At 35.1% G+C, this 17366-nt stretch overlaps 1 long non-coding RNA gene across 1 annotated transcript; it reads right to left on the minus strand.

Annotated features, from left to right (window-relative positions):
* Positions 1 to 2842: 2842 nt before the first annotated feature.
* Positions 2843 to 9275, minus strand: LOC146536582 (uncharacterized). The gene is made up of 2 exons (XR_014878203.1): positions 8500 to 9275; positions 2843 to 4583 (listed from the first exon to the last, which is right to left on the minus strand). It is a non-coding gene; the product is annotated as an uncharacterized LOC146536582 (long non-coding RNA).
* Positions 9276 to 17366: the final 8091 nt, after the last annotated feature.

A 17366-nucleotide genomic window follows, 5' to 3' on the forward strand; every position in this document is an offset into this window, starting at 1 on the left:
TGGAAGGACTGTGGAAGGGGGACGTGGACCCACGTCCCCTTCCAACACACGTGGGGACACAGGTCCAACAGAGTAGTAGAGGCCCCTAAGAGAATATACAAATGTATATGTGGGATACATCTCTGGGTAACCACAGGTAATTGCCCAGAGATGGTTGAGGGAAGAAAAATGAAAAAAATGTGGAAATCTAAACTAGAGCTATAGAATGGAATTTGGATGGACTGGCTACTGGGCTATTGAATGAGACTAACGGACGTACGCCATTACAATAGTCTCAAATTGAATGTTTGGCGAACGGTGACTCGCCTCTCACTAGATGGGTGATCATCTACATACATACGATCATCTACATAACACACCCCCTACAAAGCGTCATAGTGCCTCAGGCGCAACATCAGCGTAGACAGCTAAGGGTGTAGAGAGGTGTGCACCGGTTTCATCAACACGAGGAGTTCGTGAGAGGGATTCACCCTTTCGAGCATACAGCTCTTGCGCTGCACTCTGCCGGCCAATAAAGGCAAGCCAGAATTACAATTACCCTCCGGATGACTCAGGTCCGTGGGGTCGCCACTCCCCAACAGCTCGCCACAAGCTGTCCTGCGGGCTAATTATTATTATTATTGTGGAATCGTTGATATATAATTTTAAGTAATACTTTACAGAAATATCGGTTCCAGTTTAATATTATTACCATTCTACAAAAACATACCTGAAGGAAGATTTGTGTAAGATATTTTTCTAATGTACACAAAAGGTCACGAAGAGTATTTTAATTAGGTAAGGCGCTTCCGGCGGCTCCGTCGTCGTCGCGCCGCGCTCGTATAGACATCACGAGCTTTTATTTTCATTAGGCCTCGTTCATTTGGAATTTTAGCCACAAAAAGAAGCCTTCGCCCTTTGGATTATTATTCAAGTTAACATTAACAAGCAAACTCGTAAGATCAAATATATTTACATTGAAATATACATGTAGGCATTCCTCTACTTCCCGCGTCTCCAATTATATTGTGAGTTATATATTATCAATTAGTCATCGCTTACCGTGTCACGGTCGGGCGGGACGGGCGGGATGGTAGGGCGGGCGGACGTGACGAGGCGACACTGCTCACGCGTAAATTAATCTCAGTTATTGTAGAATTATCTGCTGACTGCTGAACGCGACGGGACACTGTCACGGTGCTTAGCGACGCACGGCGTTTGAACATAACAAATATTATATTTTTATATAAAGTAGAGTTCTGCTCTGTATGTGCCGTAGTAGCAAAGTGCCTACTAAAGAATGTCATGTCCGTTCGTGCGTTAAAGAATTTGTACTATGAAATGAAACCCTCTGCCTCTCTGCGCAGTGTGCGACCATACGGGAACACTGTACTCGCTGTAAATGCGAACAGTTCAATATTGTTGAAAACCTCCGGAATTCTTTTATATAATCCATCCAAACGACATTCTACAAGATAAGCGAGTTAACCCGAAAAGTATGCTGATGTTTCTGTCAAGAAACATATATCCTGAATGTCGTACAAACAAAAGTAAGAAGCTTAACTCGTTGTTGCGGATTCGAACCCGCACTGATAACGATCACACTCCAAGGTCGTCGAACTCCACGCCCGTCGATGCGGGTACTTCCAACAACGTGCGACTTGTCCTCTGGCGACTTTGTATTTGTGTTGGGTAACGAACTGTTTAACGTTATTGGAATAAATATATGAATTTATTTTTAGCTTTACGTTGTATGTATATACGATATAGATACGTTGCGTGTTGGGTGGCGGAACTCAACGTCGCGCTTTCTGAGCCCGAGTGACACTCGAGCTGTCGCCGTGCCACTGCGCCGCACCGGCCTCGGCCTCTGTGTTTACAATTTAATTATGATATGACTAAAACGTTATTGTTGCATTCCCTTTTATTACTTCGACGACGTATTGTTCATAATATCATTATATGAACCTACTACTGCCGGCTTGTTGTGCTTGTTTGTGCAAGTGCTTGTGTTGCTACGATGTCGCATTTAATAAACAATACTATCTAAGTGTAATTATATTTGGCCATTATAAAGGAAGTTGCATTTTTAGTTTTGGTTATGCCGTTATTAGTAAGTGGGGCGCTCTGTAAAAGTAAATACAAGTAAAGTTCCCGTTCCCTTATATGAGTATGAGCACGATCATACCAATTGCTTCGGATTTTTAATTAAATGTACCGCGATAAGGATCGAACAAGAAACGCGATCGGAAAATAATGTCATTGGAAACTTTTACGAACAAAACTTCAATTAAGATTATTCGACAGTGACCGATTTGATTAAAATAAAAATTTAAAAAGTATTTTTAAAACGGCCGCGTGACTTCCGTTATCTTCGACACTCAATCGCGATATTGATTTAATCTCGTGCATGTTCACGTCTGGTGCTTGTTAGGCGACAGTTGTCAGACCAGACTAAGGTAACTTAAGTTCTGGTCGCATACAGTTTGTTACCTAGCAGGGTAGGCAAAGGTAACCAAGTTTTAAGATATACGTTCCCATTGAGACACTTCAGTTCTCAACTTTCCGCCGAATTATCGAGGCATTGCGTGTCGAGTGGCGGAACTCAACAAGCTTTGCGTCGTTAATATAATAATTTAATAATAATTTTTCATTGTGGTTGGAATCGAATTTACAAAACCATAAGGCTTAATGCTTTAGTGTTTAGCTTTCATTCGGCAGTTATACCGGAGGAGAGGCAAAGACAACCAACTATCAAGTGGTAGTCCGTAGTTTCGTTCTCCAACTTGCATAAAAATTGGCTTATTTGGGATCGCGTGTGATGCGCAGCACTACTATAAAGGGGCTCAGAATAAAAGTACAATTTAGTACAAAGCTTTATTCGACCGTCCACTACGACGTCTCAGACTAGACTGCCATACCAAATTAAAAACACTTTACAAGAAGCCTTAGACAATTATGCTTTTAAGCGGGTAGATAACAATATGACTCACTGACAAATATTGACAAGTCTCGACAAGAATACAAAATAATGTCTATACAATTATATGTAACTTATATAAACTCTAACAGCTCGGCCTTCCTGAAGAGAGGCGAGTCCTCTCGCAACAGCATTAACATTAAATAACTAAGCAACTTATGCATATATTAACTTATATTATACCAAGTATTACTTTAATTTATCTGATTAATCATACATAATACAATAGTCGTTATTATTAACGTTAACATTATTTTATTCATTAGCATCACACACACTTAATAATTGTTTACTATTTACTCCATGGTCAAAAAAAAACAAAACAAAGTTGTAAATGAAGCTCTTTTAACCGGACCAATCGCGCATATTTGGAAGTCCGCGGTCACGGGCAGACTGAGGTGGCATTTGTCTGTCAGTTGACTACTGCCAACGATTTCCTAATTTCCTCGCGTACCGCCCTGAACTCCTGCAGAATGACCTGACTGTATCTGGCCTTCTGGTATGGTAGGTTTGTGATTTCAAGGATGTTAGTCTTCTGACAACGCTGGCGGTAAACTGGAAGCTTATTCTGATGAAGGGAATTCTTCCCCTGGCGAAACTAGTCCCCTAGGTGATCAGCGTCGCAGATGCTCTCTGAAACAAATATTTGCCAACGGTAGATAACTGTGTAGGGTAGTGGTGCAATTCACCATTGAGGTATCTATTCGTGTGCGTGGTTTCCTATATATTGTGTGGCCTATTGTGTCATTGGGACACAACAAGGGAAGCTAAGGAATTACTTGCCTGTAATTATATTGTGAATTGAATATTGTTATTAATGAAATGAGATGGTTCAGGAATATGTAAATATTGTCCATACGTAAAATTGTAAAAGTGTCATCTACGTACCGCTTAAATATCCTAGGTAGACAAGGCGCAGAGCTAAGAGCCATCTCCTCAAAGTTCCGCCACACAAGCGAACCCATAGCAATTCACATTCCACCTCCGCACTGACTAAATCACAGGCCTATGAATGCTGCAATCTGCTGGGGATATCCATGACATCAATGTCACTCACCACTCAGCTCACAACATTATAGTCTGCCCTCTACACTGACTAAATCACGGGCCTATGAATGCTGCAATCTGCTGGGGATATCCATGCCATCAATGTCACTCACCACTCAGCTCACAACATTATAGTCTGCCCTCTGCACTGACTAAATCACGAGCCTATGAATGCTGCAATCTGCTGGGGATATCCATGCCATCAATGTCACTCACCACTCAGCTCACAACATTATAGTCTGCCCTCTGCACTGACTAAATCACGAGCCTATGAATGCTGCAATCTGCTGGGGATATCCATGCCATCAATGTCACTCACCACTCAGCTCACAACATTATAGTCTGCCCTCTGCACTGACTAAATCACGGGCCTATGAATGCTGCAATCTGCTGGGGATATCCATGCCATCAATGTCACTCACCACTCAGCTCACAACATTATAGTCTGCTCTCTGTCATCTGTGCATATAATCATGACTCTGATACATCTGTAGACTACATCTGCGCATTCTGCTAAAAAAACTATCTGTGCCAGCTTCTGGCACTAGCTGTAGTCTGCTACTGTAATCATCTGTAACTAACAATTAGCATGGTACTCATTACTCTGTGTCATTACTGTTTTCTTCAAATTCGAAGCTAGAAACATCTCGTTGAAAAGATCCATTGATTATTTTATCGATTGCAACTATGTTTTTATACTTATTTGATTTTCTATAATTCGACTACTAACCTCAACCCTAACCGTTACGAGTGCATTTTCAGACAACCGTTTCTCAGTGTCATAATATATTTCGTTAATTATGTTTTATGTGCTACCAATTATTTATTCAAATTCGATTCAAATTCAAATATTTTTTATTCAAAATAAAGTTAGATGTTTTATTCTTTTTGAACGTCAAATAATTTACCACCAGTTCTCTTAAGTTAGTGGCTCAGACCTGAGAAGAACCGGCGCAAGAAACTCAGCGGGAGTTATTTTTTGAAATTTTAAACAAATACAAATATTTAATTATTTGTGATAATGATTTCTTTGAAACAGACTGGAGCGAGTATTTCATTCCCAAGGCGTGTTATCATTTATGAAATTATTAATTTGGTAATAACCTTTAACACACAAATGTCTTTTCACAATTTTTTTAGACCATGATATAGAAAATTCTCTGACGTTTTCTGGGATCTTGTTGTGAACGCGTACACATTGTCCCATAAATGAATTACGGATTTTATAAGCGAATAACAACTTTTGTTTTTTGAGTAGTTTTACGAATAGTTGTATTTAAACCTAACTGAATATCGCCTAAGTATTAATTATAATTAAGATATTGAAACTATATTTAAAATATTGTTTGATTAAATCGTTTGAATTTACCATTTTCTCTCGGTGTTGCCACCGTATTAAGAATATGCTTTATACTACGACTTTTATGAAACGTTTTAAATTGATTGCTAGAAAACATAATCCTCTATCCGTGCTAAGTCTTAGCGGATTACCAAAATAGCTAAAATGTTCTTTAAATACGTTAATAGTGGTAGACGTTTTGGTATTCTTCACAGCTGACATATTAATACATTTTGTAAAAGCGTTAATTATAACCAGTATAGAAGTGTTATCCTTTCGACTATAGTATGCTACCGGTAACAATAAATTATCAACTCTGTTTGCAATTCAGTTATAAGATTTTGATCATAAAGCACTAATAAAGTCGTTCTACTAATTTTCCTTTTAACATATTAAATGATTCTTCTGGTTCATTAATCCATTGCCAAGAGACATTCTGTCTAAAAGATCAGTCAATGTTTTAGCAATAAGTGCAAAGTTTTTAATGAACATTCTCAAAAAAAACTTACCAAATCAATAAATCTTCTCATATCGTGTACATTTTTCGGTATCGGAAATTCTGTGATAGCATTGTGTTTCGTGAACCTGATCTAATACAATTTTTGATAACGTCGAAAATAAATCTAGTAAAACAAATAAATTATTGCCCGCTAACAAATCTAACTGTTTATCTATAAGCGGTAACGAATAGTGTTATTTTATAGTTTTATTATTAAGAGCACGATAATCAACACATAATCTTTTATCTTATGAAGAATTTGAACATATGAAGAATTTGACTCTTTAATAACACCGGCAATTAACATATCTTGAACCATTACCCTTACTACTAATAGTAACTACTGATCGTAACTTATGTGGTCGATATTTAACAGGCTTAAAATCAGTTAACTCAATGTCCAATTCAATAATATCGGTAAACCCTAACTCTTCTAGTCCACTCGACAAACAAGTTTTGAATACATCATTCTCATTCAAATTCAAAATATTCTTTATTCAAATAAACTTATTATAAGCACTTTTGAATCGTCGAATGAACATATGAACAAAAAGCTACCACCGGTTCGGAAGGCAGTTCTGCTGAGAAGAGCCGGCAAGAAACTCAACAGTTGCTCTTTTCAAAATCAATGGTACAATCACAATCTATTACATTAGTTGGCAGCTATCCTGCATTACATTCAATAGACATTAATTCCATACATGTTTATCCTCTAAATATTCTTGAACAGTGTAATAAGCTTTACTTGTCAGTTTTTTTTTTTACAGATATTTTAAATTTTCCACGTATGCTCAGACCCATAAAAGATTTATTAACTTTTTGGAGGCGAAAACTTGGAGTAACAATCTTGTCTTTATTTCTCGTTCCTATCGTATGATTGTCACTATGTTTACTATGACAATGTATATTTTGTGGGACAAAGAGAATATTATAGTATATATACATTATCATTACTTAAATCTTCCCCTATATTAACTTCTAACTATACTAACTCTAAATATTCTGAATTTATAATATTAATAGGTATTTCTTCGACAATTATCTTAGCTCAGTTTATTTCTTTTCTTTCTTTAATTTTTGAATCATTGAGAGAAATATTTGAGTATTAAAATTGAACCCTGACCATTTTCAAGTTCGTATTGGCCTTAAATAGAATTCACATTTTTGTAAACGTCAACACACTCACATTTTTGAACCGTGAACATAAAACAAATCCGAGTATCTATTATGTGATATAATCTTCACTATACCAACTGTTTTCGCGGAAATATTTATGTTTCTATTGGACAATAAACGTAATTTTTCGCTACATTTTGTAAAATGTAATGTAAACCTCTTGGCATTTTAGTAATAACAATACCAAATTGTCCGTAAATAAATGACCTACTAATATAGGATAGCTGATAACGTCATCACTTACAATTAACACTTCAATGGTTTCGCAAATATTTTGTATGTTAATTTTAACTTCAGTCTTACCGAATAGTAAAATAAAATTATTGCTTAGACCTCTTAAATTAGGCAAATTATTTTCATACCATTTTAAATGAAGTTCGATAACAATATTTTCAGGTATTAATTTACACCGACTACCTAAATCCACATAACCTACCAATAATCTATTATTTACTTATTATTATTGTAAGTCTTTATTTATTTTTAATACATTCTTGTAATTATTTATTGCTTTAATTTACTAATTTCTGGCACATAGCCACTAGATGATCTATTTTGTTACATATTGTACACTAGCGGTCCGCCCGCAGCTTTGCTCGCTTGAACAAGAAATTAGAAGACACTCCGTTTAGTCTCACTCAAGAACAGAATTAACTGACAACTGTCATTATAAAATGATGTCTAATACATTTTTTATTACTTTAAACTGTATCAATCTTTTAACATGACTTTGACTCTTTTGCTTAGTACATTATTGTAAATGTAAATTTAAATGTAAATTTGAATGAAATTTTGAATTTGTATTTCGAATTTAAAAATACGACCAATGTTGATATTTGATATTCATATACTTTTAGAAATAATAATATACTTTGAACTTAATGCTTTAGACTTCCTTACATTCTTTTTACATTTTATATATTATACTCGTATACTAGATAAGATCTTAAAATATGTTTCGTACATTTATAGTATAATATCCTGGTTCATTACAATTATAACAGACTCTCTTTGTACTCGTGTTGACCTATTCTTATTATTATTAAAATTATGATAAATTTATCTGATAAATTTAGAATTCTATCTGTGAAAAATTTATTACGATTTATCAATTGACTTAAATATCTAAACACTTGTTCGGGCTCCGTAGGATAAGATTCTAATAATTTTTCTTTCCATTCTGTTCAACTAAATAATAAAGAAGGTAATTCTTCGTACTATGATTTAACCAAACCAAATAATTTCGGCAAAGCATAATGAATAATCTGTCTATCAGACCAACCGTATTTCGTGAGCACTCTTCTACCTTACAAATCTACGTATTAATTGTTTAATCTTTTGACATAGGGTCAAATTATAATATAACGTTACCTACCACGGCAATTTATCATCGCGATTCTATGACTTATTCATTGATTGCAACATTTCACGTATGAGTAAATGAGTATTATGAAAATTATCATCAATGTTACTACGTACCCTCTTTCTTTCACTGTTGGCAATGTTCTCACTGCTATGGCGCCATCGTCGGCCACTTCAATTCCTCAAATGGGATGACGTTAAAACTTCACTGCTGCTACTGCGATGACGCCTTCGATTCCGCTTCTAATGGTGACTTCTTAGACCCCGTCGCTTACTTCTAGTAAATCGCGTGTAACTGACATCACTTGCACTACTTACACTTGTGCCGTCGTTGGATTGGCGACGGCGCCGCACTGAATGTCGTAATTTACTACGAGCAGTACTGCGTACCGCCCTTTGTCTCGAAAAATGTGCACGAGTATCTTCCTGTGATGGTCGTGTTAAATCTTCTCTCATATGGACGGCCGTGCTTATGCCTTGACGACAATTATTTATAGTATCCATTGTAACTGATGTTGATTAGCCGAGTATTTTCTTAGCGGGTACCACTTCTGAGATATAAAGGGGCTCAGAATAAAAGTACAATTTAGTACAAAGCTTTATTCGACCGTCCACTACGACGTCTCAGACTAGACTGCCATACCAAATTAAAAACACTTTACAAGAAGCCTTAGACAATTATGCTTTTAAGCGGGTAGATAACAATATGACTCACTGACAAATATTGACAAGTCTCGACAAGAATACAAAATAATGTCTATACAATTATATGTAACTTATATAAACTCTAACACTACATACATACGTGATCACGTTTAGCGCAGTGCGTCGGAGAGGGATAGCAGGATCTATTACAGGGAGATTCTCTAAATTAAATAAATATTGAAGATAAATCTCTTAACAATCAAGATACAGAAAGTCAATGCAAGTCAGAATGTTAAATATTTTAAGTACGTAAACGTAAATACCAAAAGTTTAAGTGGGTACTTACCGCGAAAAAACAAGCAGTAATGTGACGTTTTTATATTCCTACTCGATATTTAGGAAGGTGACGGTCCTCGTCGCGAACATTACCAAGGTGTACTGGCGGGGCCGGTCACAGGGGTCACAGGGGTTCAGCTCTAACACTTTATTTCTATAAGACGCGAACAACGCGTAGTTTGATGCCATTTCCTCTTCCAAACCTGTGATTAAATTTAATGTATACTAGCGACCCCCTTGCGGCTTCGCCCGCTTTTACTACTGGATTATTCATATAATGTATGTTTGCAAAGCACTTAAGATAATGTGAAAATTAATTAAACTCTAATGCAACCCGCATTTTCATAGTTTCAATAAGTCTTTTCCAATAATTTTACACAGCAAGGATTTTTTAGTAGGTACCGTAATTTTAAATCTGTGCTACTAATATTTTCAAGTACTTATTAAAATATATTTAAATGACTATTTTTAGATAGTTAAATGACTATTTTTAAACGGAAGAAATTATAAACAAAAGCCTACCTACTAATAACTACTACAAAAAATATGAAACCAAATATATCGCGCTGAAATAATACATTCAACTCCAATTATTCAATACGTGCAAACGCATCTAAATCTTCGTTGCTATGCCTCTATAGCGGGCGGGTTTTTTTTTTGAGCTTGTGGTTAATGCTGAAGAGGGTATTCTGTCCCTGATGAAAAGCAAGCACTACGTGGCTGCCTGTGAGGAAAATTAAATAGAATGCATTGGCCGGGAATTGAACCCGGGCAGCCCGCGTGGCAGGCGAGCATTCTACCACTGAACCACCGATGACTGCTCATGACTCGCTTGTATAAGCAAAACGTCGCGAGGCGCGTTTCGCAGCGAGGATATTTTGATATTGTAACAACTTCTAAAGTACTTATTAAAATGAAAAAACAGTAAAACACAGTTTTGATCTACATTAAATGGCCAACGTAACTAAAATACTTATTTATATGCTGAGAGTAAGGGATAAGTGAAACATAACTCGATACAGTTGATGTGTAAACGGCGTCATGTGTCAACAATTAAATGCGTTTTTCTCTAAAACTATTCGCAATTTCGAAATAGTGTAAAAACAAATTTTATCTTCGTTTAACGTAGAAAATTAATAAAGTATTTTAAAGGATAAAGATTAATACCATTATGGAAAAATATCCCTCACAATAAAAAATATATTGAAATTACTATTTTTAGACAGAAATATGATCACTACACGTTATCCTTAAATGATAAAAATATGCTGTCGCGGACTTTTTTGTAGATCTTCTTAAGAAGAATAATACTCCAGTACATTATTTTCATGTAGTACTTACCATTAAAGCAGCGCATGCGCGAAAGTGTCTCAACGGGTAGGACTTTAGACACATTTATCGTATTTATGTTAATTTACATAAGAATGTACAAATAATAAATTATATATAAACCTTCCTTGAGAAATACTCGACCTAATGGTGAAAACCGCATAAAAATCCGTTGGGTGGTTTAGAAGAAGAAGAGTTAGAAAGTTCAGACAGACACGAAAAGCGACTTTGTTTTATAAGATATAGGATAATACATTTAATTTAAGTATTATTTTCAATTGAATTCTTAAAATATAATAATGAATAAAAACAAGAGTAGTATCGTAAGCAATGCAGAATGTATGTCCATGTAGAGCTCTACAGTCTTTTCCCAGATACATATAGTGAACGTATTTATTAAAGTTAAGAGTTACTAAGCACAAAAACATTTTCTTTTAAGCTCTCTTAGACAACTTCGGTTATACTGTAACTGTACGACACCGAACAAGTAAGCAACGGTACTAATACAAGAACTTATCTACGTTATATAAGTTTACATACATATGGCATCAATACAAATCTACTAACATTATTTTTATTTCAATCCAGATTGCGTCTGTTTTAATTAATCAACTCAACTGATAAAAAATACTCTGAATATAAATCGAATGCTGTTTGTAATAAATTAAATCAACTTTTCCATTTCAGTGGTGTTCGTAAATGGCAGCAGTGGCGGCAGTGCTGGTGTCGGGCGGCGCTGCCTTCATTACGGTCGTAGCCGTGTTAATGCTCGTTTCTCTTGAAATCTGTGAATAATTGATTAAAATGTTTTTTGCTGACTTACATTAGTTTACAGTTAAAAGTAATTTAATGTTCATTTAAATTATTATTGTTAAAATCATTTGAAATATTATTGTTCTATACATAACATATTAATACGATGAATTTATTAGCTTATAAATTATATATTCAACTTTACTTCACCCACTTCAACTTTAAATCCAGTTTCGTTATAAAGGTCTCCTAGAAGTCCAAATACAGGCTTTAGCAGATATTTTTCAGAAAAATTAAAATGCTTTTTAAACACCGAATTGGTTACTTTTCTTGCCGAAGTGGTCTCCGGAGTCTGGACTCCTTATTGGGGTTAGTCGATCAGCTTCAACGTTCCGGCCACTCATTTCGACTGTAAAGTGCCAGGAAGGCGAGCAGACGTTCACACAATCCGGTCTGCTGAGTGACACCAATGTTATAAGTCACGGCGACGTCGTAGAGCCAGATAGAGATCCAGACCTGGTATTGTACGTGCGGACATTACACTCGTATATATAGTTGTATGTGTGGACGCGATGGTTGCGGGTTATTAGGGTCCCTTGTGGAATATCACTGCTTTTTTTATTGCCTGTCTATTTGTAAAAGGTTATGGGTTCTGTATAGCAGTCCAACTCATCACGGGACTGAACTCGCAACAACAACAAGTATTGGGTGTAGCATAGTTTAATTAAACTGCACATTCCGGTCCAGTTTGTGGGGACCTACGCGAGTCACGCATCTACTTCTGTTGTTAAAATTGAATAACTTAATTTGCAAAAACGACAATCAAATGTATCAAAATGAGCCGGAGGCAATTAAGCCGCGAAATTGTCAGCGAATCAATTTAAACTTGCTATCGTAATAAAAGAATATAAAACTAGTGGATATAATTAAGGAGTTACGTCAATCAAAGCTGTATCGGTAAAGATATGTATCAGTTTCTGAACACCAGTACCTACGTTATTACCATATTTGATAATTCTTCGCTTGAGGAATAAATTAAGCGCAGTTATGTTTCATAGATTGTACATTAATATTAATTTGCTGTCCTAATAAGGTTGTTAACAATCAAGATACATATGTTATATTCTCATTAAAAACAGAAATATACTTTAATAAATAAAGAGAAAATGATATATTTGATATTTTCATTTCTCCGCCAGTTCCGCCACTCAACACGCAATGTCTTAAGGATTCGGCGGAAGGACCACCGATCGAAAAGAATTCATTCAAAGATTCCATTCCCTACTGAGATACTCTCAACAGGGAATGGAATCTTTTAACATTAGGATCCCAGGTTCCCTCTGCGTACCATGCTATGTGCAGGGTATATGTATACTGTGTGAGCCCAAATAAATATTAGTAATAATAATGTATTTCTCTTTATTATAAATAATTAAAAACACAATGCGTTCCATTAAATTGCAATTATTTCCACTTAACTATAATAATTACTTACAGCTCATACGCATTCAACGTCAAATATTTATCGAATGATGCAATTTATGTGTATTGCTACACTCCATTTATTTTATGACAGCTGTAGCCGCTCCAGTACACTTATATATACTATTATATGGTTATATACAAATAATAAATACCTTCCTATAAAATATTATATTTAAAATTTGATAACTATAATAGACATAAAAAGCAGGTTATCCGTTTAACATGTATGAATGGACGTTATTGTAATTGGAACAGTCCAAGTTTCATCAAAGTCGGTTAAGTTGTTTCGAGATATTAATATTTTGGCATTTTTGAAGTCCGTTATTTTATTAAATTGCTTTTTATTAGTATATATTATATATGAATAGAGGTATTATTAGCAATATTCTAATTTAACATCGTAAATTACTTTCTTGAGACATTTCGAGTCGCCCACTCCGAAACAACTAACATGGTCGTAAAGCACGCCTCGCGCCACATCCTACACGACTGTCACTTACGCTTACTCACTTTTTATGATTATTTATTTTCTTTAATATTTGATTTTAAGAATAGTGAAATAGTATATAAGACTCATTTATTTATCATATTATTTTTAATATATTCAAAGATTTTTCCTTAAATGTTTTTAAAATTTTGCTTGTGGGTTCAATTTCCATACTATGAAATATTAATAGTATTTAAAAATATGAACACCTTTCAGTCCTAATGAACAGAATTGTAGTCTAGAGCCACTCAACATTACTCATAGAAACCCAGGTACATATATCAACTATAGTTTAAATAATACTTTGGATAATATCTTAAACGTAATAAGAATTGTAATTGAGACTCTTTTATATTCATCTTATGCGTTCCAATTCTTTTAGGTTAAAAAATTTGAATCAAAAGTAACCTTTCTCTTACCAGTTAAATTATGGCTTTTCGGTTCGATGATTGATCGAATAACTTAAGAACATGAAGCCGAAAAGAAGTTCAAGTTGTTTAAAAAGAAAAATATATGTACATAATTAGTGTATAAGTGAAGTTTAGAATTAAATTAAAACATTATGTAAGATATTTATGTATTTGATGTCTTACCAAAATATACATTTGAAATATGATACTTTTTAAATACTGGTGACGTAAAGTTTAAGCCAATATATAACCACGCACTCACGGGTTCCAATTGGTATGCGTCGATAAAGAGTTGGGTTTATTCAGGGAACGAGGACATTGTTCTTTCTGGTGAATGGGCTATTGAATGTTCCTTAGCTGCGTCGCAGTACACCAGTCCGCTGATGCGTTTCAAAGAAAACATCATAATGTCCAGTTTCCGCCGCGAGTGTCGTTAAATAAATAAAGCAACAGCCTAAATACATAACTGATGAATGAAAATGTCAGCTGTTACCTCAGAATTATAATGAAATATACATTACACATTCAGATACCACTCTATATTTATGGCTTACGAATCTCAAGCGCTGTATAAAAATGTTTCATAATAGGTCGAAGCAGAATAGTTTCATTTGTCACAGGTTTTTTTCTTAACAAGTAAATGATGCACAAGACTCATAAAAGCAATAAAAAAATGAAATGAAAAGCATATTAAACGAGATTGGTTTAATACCATTAAAACGCCAGTCTGGTGTAACGCTGACGAGTAACGACCGGAGCACCAAACGAGGTAAGTAATTCTAAAGAGTTGCGTGCGCGTACCTCAGTGCACGCACGCTGCGGACACAAAATACCCCTCAAATATGTATAGTGGGTGCCCACTGTGGTGCTGTAGCAGGGCGGCCACATTGAACGAACGGATTTAGAAAGTTTCGCGGCGACGCGCATTTTTACAAGCGGCTGTTAGTACCGAGTACAGACGAGGGTCTATGAGGCTTCGATTAGTATTTCCTTATTATGTTGTTACTTTAATACTAATGTGTTAGAGGCCAATCGTGGCGCAGGGTCACAAAGTGACAGTTGTGGGTTCGAACCCCACTCGAGGAAATTAACTATTTATTCAGTAACACAAATAGGTACGGTGATTTCTAATGAAACATGTGTATTCGTGACATACTAAGTTTTGCAAGAATAAGAAAAGAAAGAAGGTAGCATAACGAACGAAGCGTTTCAACTTTATATACCACTAGCGGACGCGCACAGCTTCGCTTGCGTATTTATAGGTGAATTCTAATAAACCATGAAACATGTGTTCAATTAAATATTTTTAAGAGTCTGAATTTCAAATTTTATAAAAGTTGGTGCCGATTAAATAAAATTCTATACAAACTTTCAACCCCTTATTTGCACCCTTAGGGGAAGAATTCTAGAAAACCATGAAACACGTGTTCAGTTAAATACTTTTAAGAGTCTGAATTTCAAATTTTATAAGAATCGGTGCCGATTTAATTTTTTTTCCATACAAACTTTCAACTCCTATTTCACCCCTTTAGGGTTAAAAATTTTCAAAATCCCTTCTTAGTGGATGTCCAGATTACGAAAGTAAACATCTGTCCAAATTCCACGTTTCTACCATCAGCGGTTACGGCTGTGCGTGCGTCTTACCTCAGTCAGTGAGGCAAGTCCTTTTATATATATAGACTAGTGGGCCCGGACGCGGCTACGCCCGCGAACATATAAGCCTAAATAATTAAAATAAGTTAAAAAATAATTATAAGTGGAGATTTATTATTAGAAAAAATATCTGTGTAACCGAAATTAACAAACAAAAGAAGTAAAAGTAACTAAAGGAAATTTTTAATATTAGAAAAAGTACCTAAAGTTTGCCGTGCGCGCGTACTAAACATTATTCTATATTAAATAATTATTAATTTTTGCAAACAATATTTAAAAAAATCCCAAATGATTAAAATTACGATATTTTAAGTGTATAACATCGGTATAGATAACCGAACTGAGATAAATTCATTATAAGCAGCAAATAATTACATAAAAAATAATAGTAATTCGAAAATATATAAAAATTTACAAAATCTTCAAAGTCATCTGCCCGTTCGCATCGGTCATACTATACCACTCGTAGGCAAGGTCATTTCGAATCAGTGACATCTCCTTAATTATTTATTAGAATGTTGTACAGTAAACTATAATTTCCATCTAGATGAAATGCTAAATTGACTATTATATTTATTTTCATAAGGATGCATATCAAGTTATAGAAATCATCTAATTTTTGTTAATTTATACAAATCTATATCGGCGCGCGCCATGTATGCGTTAAGCAAACTCACTTTGGGTGACGTTTTCTTGAAACGACAAACTCTGCAAGCCGTTGCTTAGCAACGCGTAGCGACGATTGTTATTAACATGGCGGAATAAATTGCTTGTCAAATTAATTATTTTAATATATTGGTATATATCGAAAATATTACAAATATGAGAAAAAAAAAGTATCCTATGTTCATCCCGGGACCCTCAAGTATCTCTATATGAGTATTTTATCACAATTAAATTAGCGGTTTGGCCCTGATTGTGTAAAGGACAGACAGACAGACAGACAGACAGAGTTACTTTCGAATTTATAATATAGGTATGGATTATGGCACGTTTAGTTTTCATCACACTTTTGCTAAAAATAAACTAGTTATTTGTATTTATCAAAATAATATCTTTCACGGATATGACGTCACACATAGGAAATATTTCAAAGCATTCACTTCGCATTAAAATAAGAAATGAAAATAGAGTTCCGCTTTTGTTTCAGCCCAATCCCCCCACTGACCTCCCCCCCCTGCTCCCGAGTCGCGGCGGTCGCCTGGCAATATTTCAAGAAAATCACACAAATATTTTCTAAACAATTGCTAGCGTCTAGAGTCCACGAGTCCACGAGTCCATGGGAAAACGTGACGTTTAGCTGTTTTTATTTTTAAAACAAGGGGACCTCCCTACATACTTATAATGAGTCTGGCTATACCGGGTCGGTCAGTCGGAGTCGGATATAAATAATCGCATTAAACTCATTCAAACAAACAAGTTCACATTTTAGCTACATTAGTCAACGAGCTATGAAATACACTAAACGGAACGTAATTCTAGCACAACTACGAAAATTACAATGAAAATTAAATGATATGTACCTAATTATATTTTTTAAATAGTTTCTCTCTTAAAATATTTACAAGCGGGCAAAGCCACGAGTGAGTCGCTAGTTATTCAATATAATTACACAAAAAATGGTATATACCTGACGTTGCATACATATTTCCACATATGTTACCTAGTAGGTTGTAACTTTGTTATAAGCTAAACTCATTTTAATGAGGTTTAGTATCGACTAAGTTAAATGCCAAGAGAGCAAGAGCTTTTTTCCAAACTGTATAATTATGTAGTTTTGGAAAGGAACAGTAATAAGGCTACCGTAATTACACACCGCCCACTTCACTTTAAACGCAATGTTTATAGTAATTGCTGATTTTTCATATGTTTTTTGGCAAAATTCA

The sequence above is a fragment of the Heliconius melpomene genome, chromosome 8 (genome assembly GCF_056956725.1).
Source record: "Heliconius melpomene rosina isolate 202511_hmr_F chromosome 8, ASM5695672v1, whole genome shotgun sequence".
In the NCBI taxonomy this organism is placed as follows: Eukaryota; Metazoa; Arthropoda; class Insecta; order Lepidoptera; family Nymphalidae; genus Heliconius; species Heliconius melpomene.